Raw genomic sequence first — 17,768 nt, 5'->3', positions numbered from 1 at the left:
TTCCCAGATCCTGTTGCTTCCTGCTCACTTCTGATTCATGCCCCCACCTGTAGTTATACTGCCACTTCTGACCCTACATTCTGCAGATATCTCAGAATGACTACTTTTCTTTACTTACTGTGTTGTTCTTGCACTGTGAATTTCCATGAGAATCTGCTATTACAGTGGTACCTCGGGTTACATACACTTCAGGTTACATACGCTTCAGGTTACAGACTCCACTAACCCAGAAATAGTACCTTGGGTTAAGAACTTTGCTTCAGGATGAGAACAGAAATCGTGCTCCAGCGGCGCAGTGGCAGCAGTAGGCAACATTAGATAAAGTGGTGCTTCAGGTTAAGAACAGTTTCAGGTTAAGAACGGGTCTCCGGAATGAATTAAGTTCTTAACCTGAGGTACCACTGTATTACGACTGGCTTTGATCCTGCAGAACTGCTTTGTCGTTGTTGTTTTTTAAACAACAATTCTCAGTGTGCCACTCCACAGCAGTGCTTAATTTGAAAGCCCTTTCCCCCAAACAATGACATTTGCAGTGTGGGAAGGGAACGAACAATTGTGAGAGTAAAGACTGCTATTGTGGTGATAGTAGCTACTTGCATGGACTCGCTTTGCTTTCTATTCCCCTGCTCCACTTTAAAAAATGGTAGGAACTGCAGGACCGGTCGCCACTATGCTTGCAATGCCATTTATGCAGGTGGCCAGAAAGTGATAGTTTCTCACCCAGCAGAGAGAAAAGGGACACAAAGGTGTCAGTCCCACGTGGCTCTATGAACCTGCTGGGTCTGGACTAGCTGTTCAAAATGCACAACATGTTATTCAGAATCAGCTGTTAATCCATCTGCCTGTCTAGGGTTGCCATATTTTGAAGAGCAAAAAAGAGGATGCATTTGCCGACTTCTACTTTTAACTACGGATCGCTATGACAACTCTCATTTTAAATACCCCTACTATATGTCGGCTATAGAGGCTGTAATATATTGCTTGTAACAATGTTCTTAACTTTCAACAAAATAATAATAATAATAATAATAATAATAATAATAATAATAATAATAATACATATTGCTCCCTCACTTGCCACATGAAAGGATTTGGGCTCATGCTCCCATCTTTGTGAATGTAAGTGTGCACAAAACAATTTATTACACTGTGTAATATGTGCATTCCATTCATGAAAAATGGCGAGGGGAGCACAACACATGGGTCTTTTAAAATTGTTTTTCTTTTAAAAAAATATTGGGTTAGTGGGGGAAAACACACAAAAAAACCCCCACACATTTTTCCAAATTTAAAAAATCTGCCCCGACAGAAATTTTAATTCTGAAAAAGAGGGTGTGCCCAGGAAAAAGAGGACATTTGGCTACACACGCTTCCCCTGATGAAGCTCAAAGGCAGACCGTTATACAACAAAAATTGAGAAAGATGGAAAGAATTTGCTGAAACAATTAATTAAACTAGAATACAAAAAGGGAGGTGTGAGGAGGTCGATGAAACAAGTAAATGAAAGATAATGATATGGAATATTGGATGTGTGTTTTAATGTTATTGTTCTTTTTTGCTGTATTGTTGTATTGTTTTTTATGTTTTTTCTTTTTATATATTGTAATGTATGTCCTGTTAAATTTTTTGTTGTTTTCTTTTCTTCTTTTTTCTGTAATTTTTAAACTTCTAATAAATATCATTTAAAAAAGACAAAACAAAGGCAGAGGCCTTGTTTTGCACACAGAAGGTACCAAGTTCAATTCCTGGAATGGCCAGAAAAAAGAAGATGAGAGCTACTGCCGGTCAGTGTAGAGACAATATGGAGCTAAGTGGACAAGTGGTCTGAATTTTCACAAGGCATATTTCTGCATTGCTAAATAAAGGTGTTTACAGACTACCTGATAAACTCTACCTGGGATATAACTGGCCAGAAGGTGCCAACTGCCAAGAAAATGCCATGTGGGTAAAAAAATCCCTTAAAGAGGACTGAGGAAATGGTCACTTGTCCCTCACATTCTGACCATCAGAAAACCCTGCAACTGACCATCTATACTGTATTACGCAGGAAGAGACCAGAAGCCTGTTCGTATGTAACTAGTAGATCTGAGCTAAAGAGCTCCTTTGCTTTTCAATATTCTGCTTTGTCGCTTTGTTCTCTCTGGCCTTCTGTATTCTGAATAAATGTTAAACAATTTCAGAGGCATAGCTGGGGGGGGGGGGAGTGTGACACTGGGCCCCACACCACACTGCAGCGGGCGACTCTTACTGTGGGGCCCGCAGTGCGCCCAAGCCACACATCTCTCCTGGGGGTGACACAGTGGCATGGGTGCCTGCAGGCTCCACACTGCTCAAAAGGGCAGCATGGGGCTTGCATCTTTCCACCACCTCTCTCTCAGCTGCCTTACAGCTGAGGGGGAGGGGGGATGTGGCAGCGCACCCCACCTAATGGGCGGCTCACCCCTCCCCCAGGCACCCGAGCGGCTAGCCATGCCCAATTTGACAACATGTCCTGTGTGCATTGCTGCCAACTCACAGGGTTGGTGAAACAGAACCCATTAGCCTAACCCACTTGATTCATGCTACAGAACTATAAGGCTGGAGTTGAAAGAGAAAAGTATAGAGTTGGGTAAGACAGAGAGCTGGGCACTGGCTCTCCTCCCCTTGTAAACTGAGTGGGATCTTGGTGGACAAGAGCCATTTTCCTTCAGCCTGGTGACAGCCACGTGAACTTAATGCCACCTCCAAGTCCCAGTTTAATAAGAGTTTGCCTTGAACAGTCCTACAATTCTGTCCTGTAGGGGGTTAATAGGAGGGGTGGCATTGGCTCCCAGATAGTTTGGGATGCAACTGGCCTACTTTGCAAGGCAGTTGTGTAAGAAGAGCAAAAGCAGTCTCTCCTGGCTTTTCCCTTCCTTTACATGCTTTACCGACTTAGCTTAGATCACAAAAACACCCTGTTGGGCAGAGTTAACCGGCATGCTGTTCTGCCAGGCCTCGCTCAACTGTTCTCCACGCAGCATTCAATGACCAAACTGATGAGCGCTGCTGGGAATCCTAGAAAGCCATTTCTGCCTGCAGTTCTTATTCTCCCATCAAGACAGAGAGATCGGAAATTGACTGACCCCAGCACTCCATTATCCAGAAAATGATCCCTGCACTACCACCCACTCCAAATCCACAGCCGCAAAGTAGCAGCCATGGTTGCATCCTCAGCCCGAACCTTTCCCCTGAATCCCAACACTTTTCAGGAGTTCAAAATGTTCCAAGGTTGCAAATGGGCCAGTAACCCAGTATATAACAGATGCACCTAAAGACCCAGACCACACACATCATGAGGGGAGGAGGAAACTTTTGTTTCCTACTGAGTAAAAATTAAAAACAGCCCAACAAAATGCTATATTCAGCTGAACAGCAAGCGGCAGCTACAAGTAAACAGAAGAGGAAGCATGCTTCACATAAATAACCAAAAGGCGAAATGGCAGATGAAGAATGAAGGGAAAGAGACAAATCCGGTCATTAGGCGACTCATCCAGAACAGAAAGTGACACAGCAAGCCAGGTGAGAGCGATCTGTAGATGGAGAAAGAACTGAATATGGAAAAACCCAGGGAACAATGTGTGGGAAGATTGCATAATGTCTGCCCACACTCTGCCTGCCAGAAACAAGCACGATTGGTCCCTTCAAAACCACCCCTTGCGGAAGAAGCACTATAATCCACCCAAAGTTTTTCAAAGCAGTCTGAAGAACCTTCAAGGTGATATAGCGAGCCTGGCTTCCTTGAGACTGATTAATGCAGCTGGGGAAATACGGCTGTGCCGCCTCTTCAGAAAGACAAGGCTTCTCTTTAATCCTTCTCTCAGGACGACCTCTGCCCCCAGTGGAGAAATGAAGGTTCTCAGGGAAAACAGAGGCGGGGTGCGGGGAAGGAACCACGTTCCGTATTTTACCATTTCAGAGGGTGCACTTGGGAGCAACAAAAGAATAAGGCAGAAAGCAGCCGCTGTTTGGCTGGGGTGGAGGGGGAGAGAGAGATGGAGGGGAAGTGCCATATCCAGCAGCCGAAGCCTTTTTAACTCTCGGGATGCAGCTCCGGGCTACAGGTTTGGTCCTACTTCGCAAAGGCAAACATAATCAGTAACCTCTTGCTGCTGCCCCAAAGGTGGAAAGCTGTGAAGGAGCGGAGATGCAAGTAGCACAGCATGGTCCAACATGCGCCTCTCAGAGCAGGGCTCTTTGTATTCTGTACATACATGCTTCACAGTACAGAGTCACAGTTCCTTTTTCTTTTTTGTTTGCTTAATGAAAGTATGTTTCTAGCCTTCATGGCTGTCAGGAAAAAGACTGAGGAAAGCTGTTTGTTACAGCTTCAGAAACCAGAGTGCCTCTAGTTGAGGATTCCAGTGTCTCTCTCTATAGCAGGCATAGACAAACTCGGCCCTCCAGATGTTTTGGGGCTACAACTCCCATTACCCCTACAGTGGTCAGGAATGATGGGAATTGTAGGTCCCAAAACATCTGGAGGGCCGAGTTTGCCTATGCCTGTTCTATAGCATCCACCCCTTTCATTCCCACCCAAAAAGTGTCAAATCAAAAATACAAGATTGATAAATATGTCTCTTTATAGACGCTGGTGGTAAAACCTCAGTGCCTAGGACTTGCCGATCGTATGGTCGGCGGTTTGAATCCCCGCGGCGGGGTGAGCTCCCGTCGTTTGGTCCCAGCTCCTGCCCACCTAGCAGTTCGAAAGCACCCCTAAGTGCAAGTAGATAAATAGGTACCGCTTTATAGCGGGAAGGTAAACGGCGTTTCCGTGTGCTGCGCTGGTGCTGGCTCGCCAGAGCAGCTTCGCCATGCTGGCCACGTGACCCAGAAGTGTCTGCGGACAGCGCTGGCTCCTGGACTCTTAAGAGAGATGAGCACGCAACCCCAGAGTCGGACACAACTGGCCCCTACGGGCAGGGGTACCTTTACCTTTACCCTTTTTATTTTCCCAATTATCCTTGGTCATTACGGTCTACCACCGCCTCGGCCTAATAAACTGTACAGGCACCCCCACATTTATGCAAGGGTTAAATTCTGGACCCCCTTTTGCATAAGTCAAATCGCATAAAGTGGGGAGCACCCTCTAAAAAACCTCCAAATGCCTATTTTCCCCTGCTCTCCAGCTCGCTCGCTCGCTCGCTCGCTCTTCTCTCTCTCCAATCCAGACCAAAGTATCTAGAGTTGAAGCTCTGGGGCTGGCTGGAGGCTGGAAGACATGTCAGTGGCTGCAGCTGCACTACCCTGAGCATCAGCTGTTAGGCAGGGAGGCTGAGCAGCCTAAACAAAGCCCTGCTGAAACCTCTGGTCTCTTTGGGGCTTCCTCCACCCTTACTGACATCCTTTTCAGGTTCCAAGAAGGGTCTCCCTTCCAAGAAGGAGAGGACTCTCTAGCTCTCTCCTGTCATTTCCTAGTATGATTCTACTTATTTATTTCCCAGCACCACATATATGTGTGGTTGAACACAAGTAGAATGTGCATAATTGGGTGGGTGGGTGGGTGGGTGGGTGTGTATTCAATTTGCCCCGGTAAGTAATGTACTGTATTTATGGTTGTGGGCTTTCTACTGGTCCCAGCAACTAGCAAGTCATCACAGAGGTCAGATCCAGGAGATGCCATCTTGCATATCACTAAAGTCATCTACAGAGTCCATATTAGTGAGCTCATATTCCTATTTTATACCTTACATCTAATCTCCTCTATTCAAACTCTGCAGTGTATCCAGTTTTCAAGTTATGATTACTTAGGACTCTGCTAACCAAACAGCCTGAACATTTACTTTCCATCTCATTGAGAAACACTGTTTTGCCCAGTAACAACTAGCCTTTGCTTACAGAAAGGTCTGGCCACTTACAGCCTGATCCTATATGCATGCTTACACAGAAGTAAGCCCCACTTGGTTCAACAAAATTCAATTCCAAATTCATGTGCACAGGAGTGCAGCCTCAACCTTCATCTTGCTTAGTGTCCTTGAACGTGTACAAAAAAAGGCAAACTGGAAACTGTCTCTCGTTTTGTGGAACGCCAAAGGTTTAGGCTTCTAGGTTGTATAAAGGATCTAGCTAGTTGAAAACCAATGTGTTTTTGTTTTTAATTCAGTAACATTAGCTTGCATGATTGTTCAAGAAAGAAATTAATTTTAAAATGGGAGACTCAATCTAAAATAAATAACTTAATTTAGGGTACAATCTTAACGGCTTTTGGGTGTTGCAGAGGCTATCGGATATATTGGATTTTACTTTCTGCCAGGGACAGAACTCTGATGTCAGCAAACTCCCTCTCATTCCAGCCAAAGCCTCCAGGGCCCTGGGGCAACCTACTTCAGAGCATGGACATAAACGGGTATATTTGGGGTGGTTTGGGGAGTATGCTGGGAGAGAACTGGGAAATGACTAGTATCTTAAGGATCTAAAGCCATTCCAGTCCCCTGATAGCCACAGTCCCCTTATTCCCAATGGGAAGAAGTGGAAGAAGAAGAAGAAGAGTAATACCCAGAAATAGATGGAGAACCCCAAGATCAATCTTTCATCCTTATTTCTCCCCTGCTGGCTCAATCCCAGCAAGACTCTGGACATTGCAGTTCAGCTACCTGCAGTTTCACTGCCTTAGGTACGCAGCACTGAGTTGCAATCCTAAACCTACTTACTTCAAAGTAGACATGACAAGAGTTCTGCTACTGGTCCTTTATTCTTTGTTATTTATATCATTAATCTATCCTACAATAAACCACAGAAGCTTTCATCACATATGAAAGAAAACAAAGTGACCCTGCGTACATTCTTTTTAAATACCAAACTTCTTGTTCCAGTGCTTTCCAATTTCTGATTTGGAATCCAGATCGCTCCTGGCTGGAGTGGTGGTGGAATGGGCACAGGTTTTCCTCTATCCAGCTCTCCCAGCTAAGCCTACCTCCCATGAGCTGCCACCCAAGAAGTGAGGCATGGGTGGACTTGCTGATGGCAGGCCCCGAAAAGGGATGCTCCAGAGATGGGAAGTGGCTGAGCTGGTCCAGGATCCATTGATTCTGAAGCTGCTGTGAGTGGCAGGGCTGTAGATGTGGCACTGGCCCCACCACACCATGAACCCCTTCTGTTGTGTTTGTGGGGGGGAGGTATAGATTACAACTTTAAAACTCCCATTTAATTAAAACAGAGTTGAGTAACATAGCGTACATGATTTGTCACTGCAAGTCCCAGGTTCAGGCCCTCCAATCTTCATGTAAAAGGATCAGGTAGAGGTTCTACAGAGATGGACAAACAGCCTCACCTGGTTGGGATAAGGCAGATTTCTATGTTACTAGAACTGGAGGTACATGCCATGCTTACAACCCAAAACAGTTGCTTTCACTGAGAGTAAGATTTCACAGGACGGCCTTATCTGGGGGCAAGTAACCATGCTCATTAATGATCCAACCACACCTAACACAAAGTTGTGGGAGAATTGCCCCCTCCCTCAGCAGAGGCTGGTTGGAAAGCGAGAACCCACACACAGAGGAGACAGTTTCACAGGAGCCTTTAAATTCCTCTTGCAGCACATTAACCATCCTCTCTCAGCACATCGTTTAGGAATGAACGCCCTAGGCCCACTCCATTCTGGGCACAGCAAAATGATCTCAATCTCATTAGTTTCCTCCACCCAAAGCTGTATTATCCAGCCCTACCCTTGCAATATGCATCTTAGGCTGATGCCATCAGCACTCATTTTAAATAAAACTTAGGCCAACTCAAGTAAATGAAAAACTGAGATAATAATTCCCTATCAAATTAATGCTTTTGGGTGATGGAAACACACTTGAGGAACTGGTAGACAGTAGAGAGTGTCACAATAACACAATAAGCCTATTTTGGCGCAGATGTTAGGTGTGTGGGTGTACCTAGCACTCCAGCCAAGGGAGATCTAGCAGTTTACTCGTCCAAAAACTTTTACAAGTTTCTGGGTGTGCAATTTTGATAGCGTGAAGCAAGACCAAGAATCAGCATATGAATTACTGAATACTGTTCAGCTGCATTTCCTTCTTCCATTAAAAGCACAATGTAAAAATGGAGACAAATGCTTCTTGGTGAGGAGCAGCAGCAGCAGCAGCAGCTCAAAAGAAGACAAGTATTTTACATGGTCAAGACTTATGAAAAACTCAGCCAGGGATTGGGAATATGTGGGTTTCCAGAGGCTGCTACACAACTCACATTATCCCTGCTCATGCTGGCTGTGGCTGATAGGGTTGATGTCCAACAATCTAGAGGGCTGCAGGTTTCACAGCCTGATATAAATGTTTGATTTGCTGGTCTTAGTCCAGGGCTACCAATCAGAGAGAAGAACAGATGGACATGACTGTATCTTTCTGCATCACAGCAATAACAAGCCCACAATTTCTTCATCTGCTTCAACACAGAATGGAAAGGCAGTGATTGAAGAGAAGCTGCAAAAGAAAGGCACCCCCCGCCCCCACCCACCCACTCCCAACTAGTGACTAACCAACACAGAGGAATGTAATCACATCTAACAATCAACCAGACTATCTGGTTTATTGTGGATTATCAGGAATGAACAGCATGCTAGTGCCCAGTGCCCAGTCACTTCATTTCACTCCTCCCCTGGCACAAGCAGGATAAACAAACCAGGAAGCCTTGGTTTCCTGTTACATCTGAACTAGGGACCTTGGTTTGTCGCTCCCTAGCAAGACATGACCAGTCAGCTAACACCTAATCATGGATTCATGTTGACTTGCAAATCATGGCTTGTTAGGAATAAACAAGACAGGGTCCCTGCTGTACCTGCTCATTCTTGACTTCTTCAAACTTCTGTTCTTGAACTGTTTAGGAAATGCATAAGAATTTCTAAAGAGCTTCAAATACGGACACCCCCCACACACAGTTCACACTGAAGCATCCATTACTGAATTATTACACTTAGAGGACAGTAGGCAGAATGAATTGGGTAGCGAGTTTACCAGTTGGGGAGGGAAACAATCATGGAAGAAGAATTAGATAGAAAAACGAAAAGATAATATCACATGGATAATGCCTTATAAAGCAACAGGTACAGATAATAATGCACTGTTTAACAGTTTAACATGTGCACATTACATTCAGTGGAAGGCTGTCAAATTAAAATATACAGCCTCATTAATCCCAGTATTGTGAACTGCACCATCCACATTGGAGGGCATCAACAGTTTCAGCTAGGGTGTATTATGTAGTTTAGGCATTATATGTTGTCAAAATGGATTTTTCTGGCCCTCTATGCCTTGTTTTTATCACTGGGTCCTTGCTGCAAATCCACCAGATGAGATTGGGGTGCTATTTTCCTCTGTGTATTTCCATGGTCCACTATTTCACGCCTCAGCAGAATAAATGCCTCATACTGTAGATGCAGCCATTTCCAAGAGTCTTTCTATTAGACCAAGGACTCTTACCTGGAACACCAAAGGGTTGTGTTGCTTCTAGCAGATGTCACAATCTAGTGCAGATACATGCACTCTGTGCTGGAAAGGAAAGCCATCGGGGTCCTTGTGCCAGCTCTAGCTCCTTGGCCTGGAAGAAGAAGAAGAAATAAAATGGAGACCTTGTTTCCACACGCATGTTAAGGAACACAGAGGAAAGAACAGGACAATGGTTTCTAAATGGCACATTTTCCACTTGGTGACAGAGAAAGTGCAACTGCTTAGGGTCACAGGAGCCATTAGGGCAGCCAGGGCTGAGCCCTACCAAGTGAAATGCCCAGCAATTAAACAAAAACAAAAACACCCCCCCCAAAAAAACCTCAGAGCCACTCTTTAGTGACCCACACATTCTTTCATTTTTTCATGTTATGATACTGTACTTCTCTGCCAATCTCCCATTCTCTAGCCACTTGGCTCTCTACACCACCCAACCATTCTCAATCCAAAAGAATTGCTATGACCAGGAAGTCCCACCCATCTAGATCCACATCTGATTTTACTGGGTCTACTGGCTATTTGCTCAGGTTCTGGCAATTTCCCTTCCCTCCTATTGTCAGTATCAGCTGAGGTTCACTGGTCCACATCCTATCCCAAGTCCAATCCTACATCCATATCTCACTTCCGTGGTCCCTATGACCAGTGCTGCCTCATTCCAAAAGGCACATACTATATTTCCTACCCTTGATTAATCTTAGACAATGCTGCCTGCCCTGCTTCTCTGTAAATTCTGAGCATCTCAGCCAACAGTTGGTATTAAGACTGTATGGCCAGCCTCATATGCCTGCAATGTTAGGGCAATCTCCTTCAGAGGCTTCAACACTACTACTGCAAAATTCCTTGCTGCGTTTACACTTTTTAAAAACAAAATAACGAAATGTCTAGATCACTTAAATAAAAAAAGGGAAATCTCAAAGCAGTTTACACAACATAGCGTGAAATGTTTATTTTTAAAACCCGGTTAAAATCAAAACATTTTTTTTTTGAAAAATTAGGCAAAATAAAATTATAAAATACAGGTAACATCAGCAGAACTTTAGAAACAAGTATGTAACCTAATACATATCTGGGCATGTTAGCTGAAAGAAAGGTTTTAGCAAGCATCTAAAACAAAACAGCAAATATGCCTGTCTGATGAGAATAGATAGGACAGATTCAGAATTCAACGAGATCAAAAAGTCACACATCACCCCTACCCTGTGAAAGTTTACCACTAACATGCATTGATTGGCTAGGGAGTGTTAGATTTGGGTTGAACCTTTGAGAGCACATGAAGGCTCTAATAAACTTATTTGCACATTTGCTTGAGAACGTGCATAAAATAAAACTTTTCCTAAATACAAATCCCCTAGTATATTTCAGCAAAAAAACCAACAACACACCCACAATCAAAATGCATACATAATCCAAGATGTTTATCCATTGTTATTGATTCTTTTTGTAGTACAATCAATATCTTTATCCATTGAGAGTATTCTTTGAAGCCTTCCTAGTGTATCCTTGAAGCCCCAGTTCTGTTAGATTCAGTGTGAGACTTAACTTATTTGGTACTTCATGACCTGGGACATTTTCAGATTTCTCTTGCAAATGAGCAGTTGCATTTAAATTTCAAATAAAGCTGTCTGTGGGAAACCGCAATTTTTATTTATACTTGATCTGAACACTTAGAAACCATCATTTTTTCGGGTTGTAGTATTCTCGGAAAAGATGTAAACATAGACTAAATCACCCGGTGGATAGTTAGTCGCACACATTGTTACAGATATGTGATCTACTTCCTATTATTAAATATACTCCCACTTTTAACTTTCAGCCCTTGACTTCCATTAGATGTCATTGTCAGAGCCTCAGATTAGACACAGTAAAATTTTGACGAAGAAGACACATTTGTATAGTGATTTGAATGGCGCTTACATGTGTATCAACACACATGACTCTAGCATGCAAACACACAGGTACAACATGTGCATATATAATTTTTCCCAGTGCATGCAGCTGTGTTGAGAATGAGATTAGCTGCAACTTCCCCCTGTTCATATACTGAAGGTATGTGTGCTAGAACAAAAAGACAATAACCATACAATTAGCCATGTATGACAGTATTTCACATAGGTTTGCAAGTTAATCCCTGCAGAGAAGCATTTTTATTTCTTTTAGTCAGCAATTGTATTGCATCTTTTAAAAGCCCTTGGATAAGCAGGCAGGGAATGAAAGATTGATACCAGTCTGGTGAAATGTTCTGTTTCAAACCTCTGCCACCACTGGCATTCAGGATTGCTCTTTTACAGCTATTGGACTTCGCCTGTGAGCACAAAGTATTTTTCCCCCACCGTGAAAGTGCTTATTATATTATCAAGTGACATTTTCACTTCATTTCTCTGAAGACTCTTTATTAAAGCCAACCCACCCCATGTCCTCAAATCGTTCCAACAGTGACTCTGAAAAGAGGAGCACATTAAAAAAAGAACAACCACCACCCAGACACCAAGACTCGGATAGCATGTAGCAATAGGTTTACTCTTCCCCACGCTACCCCATCCCCATCTGCAGCTTTAGATCAAAATGGATCACACTAACCCCCATTCCTGCAGCACCCTCTAGGCACACACAACCAGTTAAATTACATACCATGAGGACTGTCAGCCCTGCTTTCCAGGATACAGCTGCCTGTTCTATAGCTCTGGCTGATACTCTTATTCCTAGAGATATGACCTTGCATTTGGCTGCATTAAAACAGATGTTGTTGGCACAGGGCCCAGCTGACCAAGCGATCCAAATTGCTCTGTGTATATCTTGCCCTGTCCTCAATGTTATTTACCACTCCAGCAATTTTTGTGCTTTCGATCCAAGGACTTGCCCACCAGCTGAGATCACAGAACTGGAACCTGTTTATTCTGAACATGGGAGGAGTGGCCCAGACAAACCCCTTATCCTTGTCCATCAGGCTCTGAGTACAAAGCTAATGGTCCGTGCTGAAAACACCAGCCCAGGCCCCAGTGTTAAGGGAAGAGAAAGTCACCAAGCTTTATTTGCCAGCTTGCATGGAGGAAGCCAAATCTCAGCAGCCCAGCACAAGCAAATGTGTTCTACACATTTATGCTTGCTTGCTTGCTTGCTTGCCACTGGTTCATCTGGAGACATTGAATGGACAATGGCCATCATGCTTGAACAAAGTGGGGAAACACCATCTTCCTTTGAACTCATCAATCCCCTAATTGAGAACCCAAAGACCATGGTTAAACATTCCACTTTAGCCATACGTTGCTAGGTGAACAGCAAGTCTGAAAGATGTTAAGAACTTATATCTTAGAGGCAATCACGTTTTCAATCCAGCTTATTTTAGCTAAGCATGGAATATATTTACAAAAATGAACAGACATATATCAACTTCCAGCAATGTTCTGTTTATGTGGACCAAAATTAGGGGTGGGGAGCCACCTTCCCACAAGCCAGATGGACCCATAGAACCATCTGGCCTGCAGACTCCAGTCTTCCCCTTGACCCTCCACCCTGTGTAGCAACTGGGCCTGAAAATAGCCTCCCGTTAGACCCTTTAAATGATAACACACTGGTCCTCTGCAGAATAAAGGGGAGATGAATTTGGGCTCACTCCCTGATTCTGCAAAGGATCAGTGTTTTATACACATCCAGGACAAACAGCAGAGATAACAACAACAAAAATAATAACCTTTCCTAAGGACAGAAACTCTCCAAAAGGCTCCCATGTCATGCTGGATCGATCTCAGCTGCCAGAGGTTGCTTTGCACCCCTGAATTGAGAGGAGTCAGTTTAACAGCTTGTCCCCTATTGTCATGGGGCTTTCCCCCTCCTTACTTTCTGCTCACTCTGCTATCAATCAAGGCACTGAAAGGAACAGATCCACCCAAGCAGCCTTAGCCGCACTGCCTCCTCACCTATGCCCATGAGAGACCTTGCTGCTTATGTTTTTTTGTGCTCTGGGAGGCAGACAACAGGCATCTGCTTTTGCCATTAGTTACACCTTTCCCAACAGCTACAAATCTAGCAGATGCAGTCCCCCTACTCCTGACCTAGGTTGAAAGCAAACCCAACGAAACAAAATCAGGCATTTTAAATATTTGCATTGAAATTTAAGAGCACATTCATACATATAAGCTAAAAGGACAGACATTAATATATTTAACAACCAACATTCTATTAACGCAGATGAATTAGTGAGGTGGAGAGACTGCTGCAGAAGAAATGGGAGGGTGAATTTTTTACTTACTGCAAACAGCCCCCCCCCCACCTACCCCCCAAATGGCTGGAATTCCCTTTCCACCTAATTATACCCATTCATTAGACTCTATTGATATGCACAGCTGGGTAGCAGCTTAGCATGAGTCAGCTCATTGCCAAAAGGCTTCCTGGCTTCTCAGCCAGCTCTTTCTATCAGTCACCTTTAAAGGCAATCTGTCACAGCCCAATTCTAAATCCTTTTGCAAAATACACACTCTCTCCCTCCCTCAACCTCTCTCTGTGTGCAGGTTCTTCCCTCCAGTGGAGTTTTTTTTTGGGGGGCAGGGGAGGTAGTAATAGTATTTGGCTAACTAAATTCTCCAGAATCAGCAAACATGGAGCATGCTGATAAAGAGTTTGGATTCAAGCTTGGACCATGCAGGGACAGATTTGCAAAAGAGCATACTCACTGCTGGTCTCCCAGAGAAGTGAGGCAGATTTTGTTGTAGCCCAAGAAGTAGCTTTTTGAGTCTAGGGTGAAAGATGTAACATTCTAGTGCATGCAAATATCACCACTTAGATATTATTTGAAACATTAAGTGACATATTAATGCTTTTCAACAAATAAATGGGGTGTGTTCCAGTGCAGTGTTTGTGAAGTGATGTGGAAACTTATAGTCCTGTTTGAGACACGATACAGCAGAGCACTCCAGAATAAACATTCTGTTTCATTCAGCCTTCAGTTTTATCATAAGGTTAACCTTACATTACTCGTTCTACATTTTGCAACCACTTCCCCTTGTAGTATTCATCCCAGAAACAACCTCTGCAGATTTTTTTCCTTGCCCTTATACAAAAGGTCCCTGGGGAAGACTCAGAACCATGCAACGCTTACACTTGACAATATAAGCAGTAGTCTTAGGTCACTGCCATCTAGTAGAAACATTAAGTGAAAACTTGACAAAAATCAAATAAGATGATTGAAAGTGAAGCACGGTCTTTAATTAAAATGAGTCTGCAACATACAGAAAACTTGGTAGCGCTGTTATGCGTAACAATTAAAAAATACTATTATCTCACCGCTCTTGGAAGAGTCTTTCTTTCTTTCTTTTTAAGTTGACTTTAACATGTCTTGTGCCGTTAAGCACCAACAGAAGATAAAATCTACAAGAGAAGTATCTTTGATAACTGAATACAGTGGTACCTCAGGTTAAGTACTTAATTCGTTCTGGAGGTCCGTACTTAACCTGACACTGTTCTTAACCTGAAGCCCCACTTTAGCTAATGGGGCCTCCTGCTGCTGCCGTGCCGCCGGAGCACAATTTCTGTTCTCATCCTGAAGCAAAGTTCTTAACCTGAAGCACTATTTCTGGGTTAGCGGAGTCTGTAACCTGAAGCCTATGTAACCTGAAGCGTATGTAACCAGAGGTACCACTGTACATATGGTATTTTGTTGTCCATTGTAAATGAACGAATATAATTCTGGGTACTAATTGCTTGGTTTAACGGTGGACATTTTTGTAGTACTTTGTTCTTAATGTAGCCAATAGCCTGAATACGAAACCTTAAAAAATAAAAATGAAATAAACAAAAACAAAGGTAACAACATAGTGTTTTTGTTTTGAATTTTTTTTAATTACGTATTATTTTTGCTATGGGGGCAGTTCTAATTCTGATAAGTTACGGTATTTCAGTGTTTTAGCTTGAGACGTAAGACTGCCCTTGTGATCCTTCTTGCGAGCCAGGAAGGAAGTAGTGAAAGGAAAGGCTGAATCAACATCTCCCCAACAACACTGAGGACAGTAGCTGTGCCTTTACAATTATAAGGAGATGCTACCATCACAGAGGGAAATACAGAAATTGAAGCTGGGTGCTAATCTCTCAAACCCACTGTGGAGGACTGCCTGGTCTTCGATTTACCTCATCCCTCTTAACACAGAATTGGGTGAAATCAGTTTGCGAAGTTCAACCACCCTCCACCCCACCCCCACCCCCATTATCTAGGGTCTTTCAGGATTTCCAGGTCCAGACCTTGGAAGGAGAGAACCTCTGTAAGCTTTGCATAGAAAAGGAGAAGCTCAGCAAGGTGTGACTCCCCCCCCCCCAACCACAGTGCTGTAATGATGGCAAAAGCTGCACCTAGGTGACTGCTCCCTGCTATGTAAGAAAGAAAGGAACCTACATTAATTTGGACTGACAACAGAGCTTCCAAAGCAATCTTGCCTGTCAACTACCTTCCTGTCAACAGCTCACAGCCTTTCTATTCCTAGGGCCATATGTGAGGTTTTGACCCTGCCGAGCTCTCTTCTTGTCCTTCCCTTTACCAAACTCGTCTTTACCATTCATTGTTTTGTAAGGTCCCAGCTTACTGCCTACTATTCCCTGCTTCCCTTAGCTCCTCCTCCCCCCTCAAATTTTGACAAGTCCTCCTGTCTGCCCAGCATACAGATGGCCCTTACTCCAACTTCCTGCCCCTTATGATTATGCACACCATACATTTAAATGGCTATGAGACCACTTTAAACAGCCATGACTTCCGTGAAGGAATTCTGGGAGCTGTAGTTTGTTAAAGGTGCTGGGAGTTGTTATGAAACCCCCAGTTCCCCTCACAGAGCTATAATTCTTAGAGTGCTTTAACAACCTATCCCTCTTCACAAGCGGCTCCGTGAGGGGAATAGGGACTTCCTAACAACTCTCAGCACCTTTAAGAAATCACAGCTCCCAGGATTCTTTGGGAGAGCCCATGGCTGTTTATAGTGGTATCATAATGCTTTAAATTCATGGTGTGGGTGTAACCTCTCTGTGTGGGCTCTTTGCACATCCTTCATTAGCCCATCTCTTCTCAGACCTCTCCTCTACCACCTATTTCCATACAAACAGCTTTCCTTTCACTCACGATAACTGAATGATGAACATTCTGTTGTTAACATACAGTCATAGCTCATGTTGCGTCCGCTTCAGGTACGTCTTTTCAAGTTGTGTCCCACGGCAACCCAGAAGTACCAGAACAGGTTACTTCCGGGTTCACAACTTGCGCATGCGCAGAAGCGCTAAATCGCGCAGCAAGCGTGCGCAGATGTGGCACTTCTGGATGCGAATGCTTCGAGTTGCAGCCATGCCTCCGGGACGGATTACGTCCACAACTCGAGGTTCCACTGTATTTGTCCCCTGAATGGTCAGGATGTTTGTAAACATTTAGTGACATCACTACAGATCAACCTATTGCTGATCGCACTTCAGAACAACTCATGAAGATGCCAATCAGGAATAGATATTTAATATGAAATACTTAGACCTTGAATCTTAATTCTCTCTTCTTTCTAGACTCATAGAAGCACCTTCCTAGTAGAGCAGCCAAAATATGCCAAAACTTAGAGCAATTTGTCCTGTTAATCCACCAAGATCAAAACGGAGATTAATTTAGATGAGACATATAGATTTATTGGTTATGATACAAAAAAAACATGGCATGAGCTTTCAATCCAGTAAAGGAATCAAGGGGAAATGTCAATTTCTAGTTAGTTACTTGCCTATGAGAGAATTAAAAGGGAGGGATTTATACCGTGCACTAATTGCAGATGATCCATAGCCAGACTTAATTGGTTCCTGAAGTTTGAGAACAATCCCCAACTCTGACCCCTGTCAGAGATTACAGAAATGGATATTTAGCCAGCAAAAAGCACCAACTGAGTAGCAAGAATTCTTCCTTTATGGAAAACTTTATCGGACAGCAATACATTTAAAATCAAAGGCAGGCAGATAAGAACAAGGAGCTTGGAACTGAGACAGTTTCCCGATTTGGGAGGGGGGTTGCTTTCATGTTTTAACACATCAAAAGTTAGAAAATAACAGCCCACCACAAAGGGACCGAAGAGCGCTTTTCATGTGAACAACCTTCCAAGGGCAATTCATGGCCAGCTCCACATGCACAACATGAGCATACCAACACTTCAGAAACATTTAAGATTGACTTGCAGATTATTAGGTTAAGCAGAAAGGGGAAGTAATTGGCTTGTACTTCGAAGTTCTAATGCCCAGGAACAGCAGTTAGGCTGAGAGAGCAATGGGTGACCTGGGAAATCCCAGGTTCATATAAGCATACCAAAGGATGAA

At 43.6% G+C, this 17,768-nt stretch overlaps 1 protein-coding gene across 2 annotated transcripts in view; it reads right to left on the bottom strand.

Moving 5' to 3' along the window:
- Positions 1-9,552, bottom strand: part of RBFOX3 (RNA binding fox-1 homolog 3) — a 224,158-nt gene extending 214,606 nt beyond the window's left edge. For both annotated transcript variants that reach the window (XM_083490324.1, XM_083490327.1), the window contains exon 1: positions 9,435-9,552. The gene's annotated coding sequence lies outside the window, so the exon portion shown is untranslated. The remainder of the gene's footprint in view (positions 1-9,434) is intronic.
- Between the last annotated feature and the right edge of the window lie 8,216 nt (positions 9,553-17,768).

The sequence above is a fragment of the Podarcis liolepis genome (genome assembly GCF_965112155.1).
Source record: "Podarcis liolepis genome assembly, chromosome: 2".
In the NCBI taxonomy this organism is placed as follows: domain Eukaryota; kingdom Metazoa; phylum Chordata; class Lepidosauria; order Squamata; family Lacertidae; genus Podarcis; species Podarcis liolepis.
The sequence above is the reverse complement of the archived record's forward strand: the minus strand, read 5'-3'. Positions and strand labels throughout refer to the sequence as shown.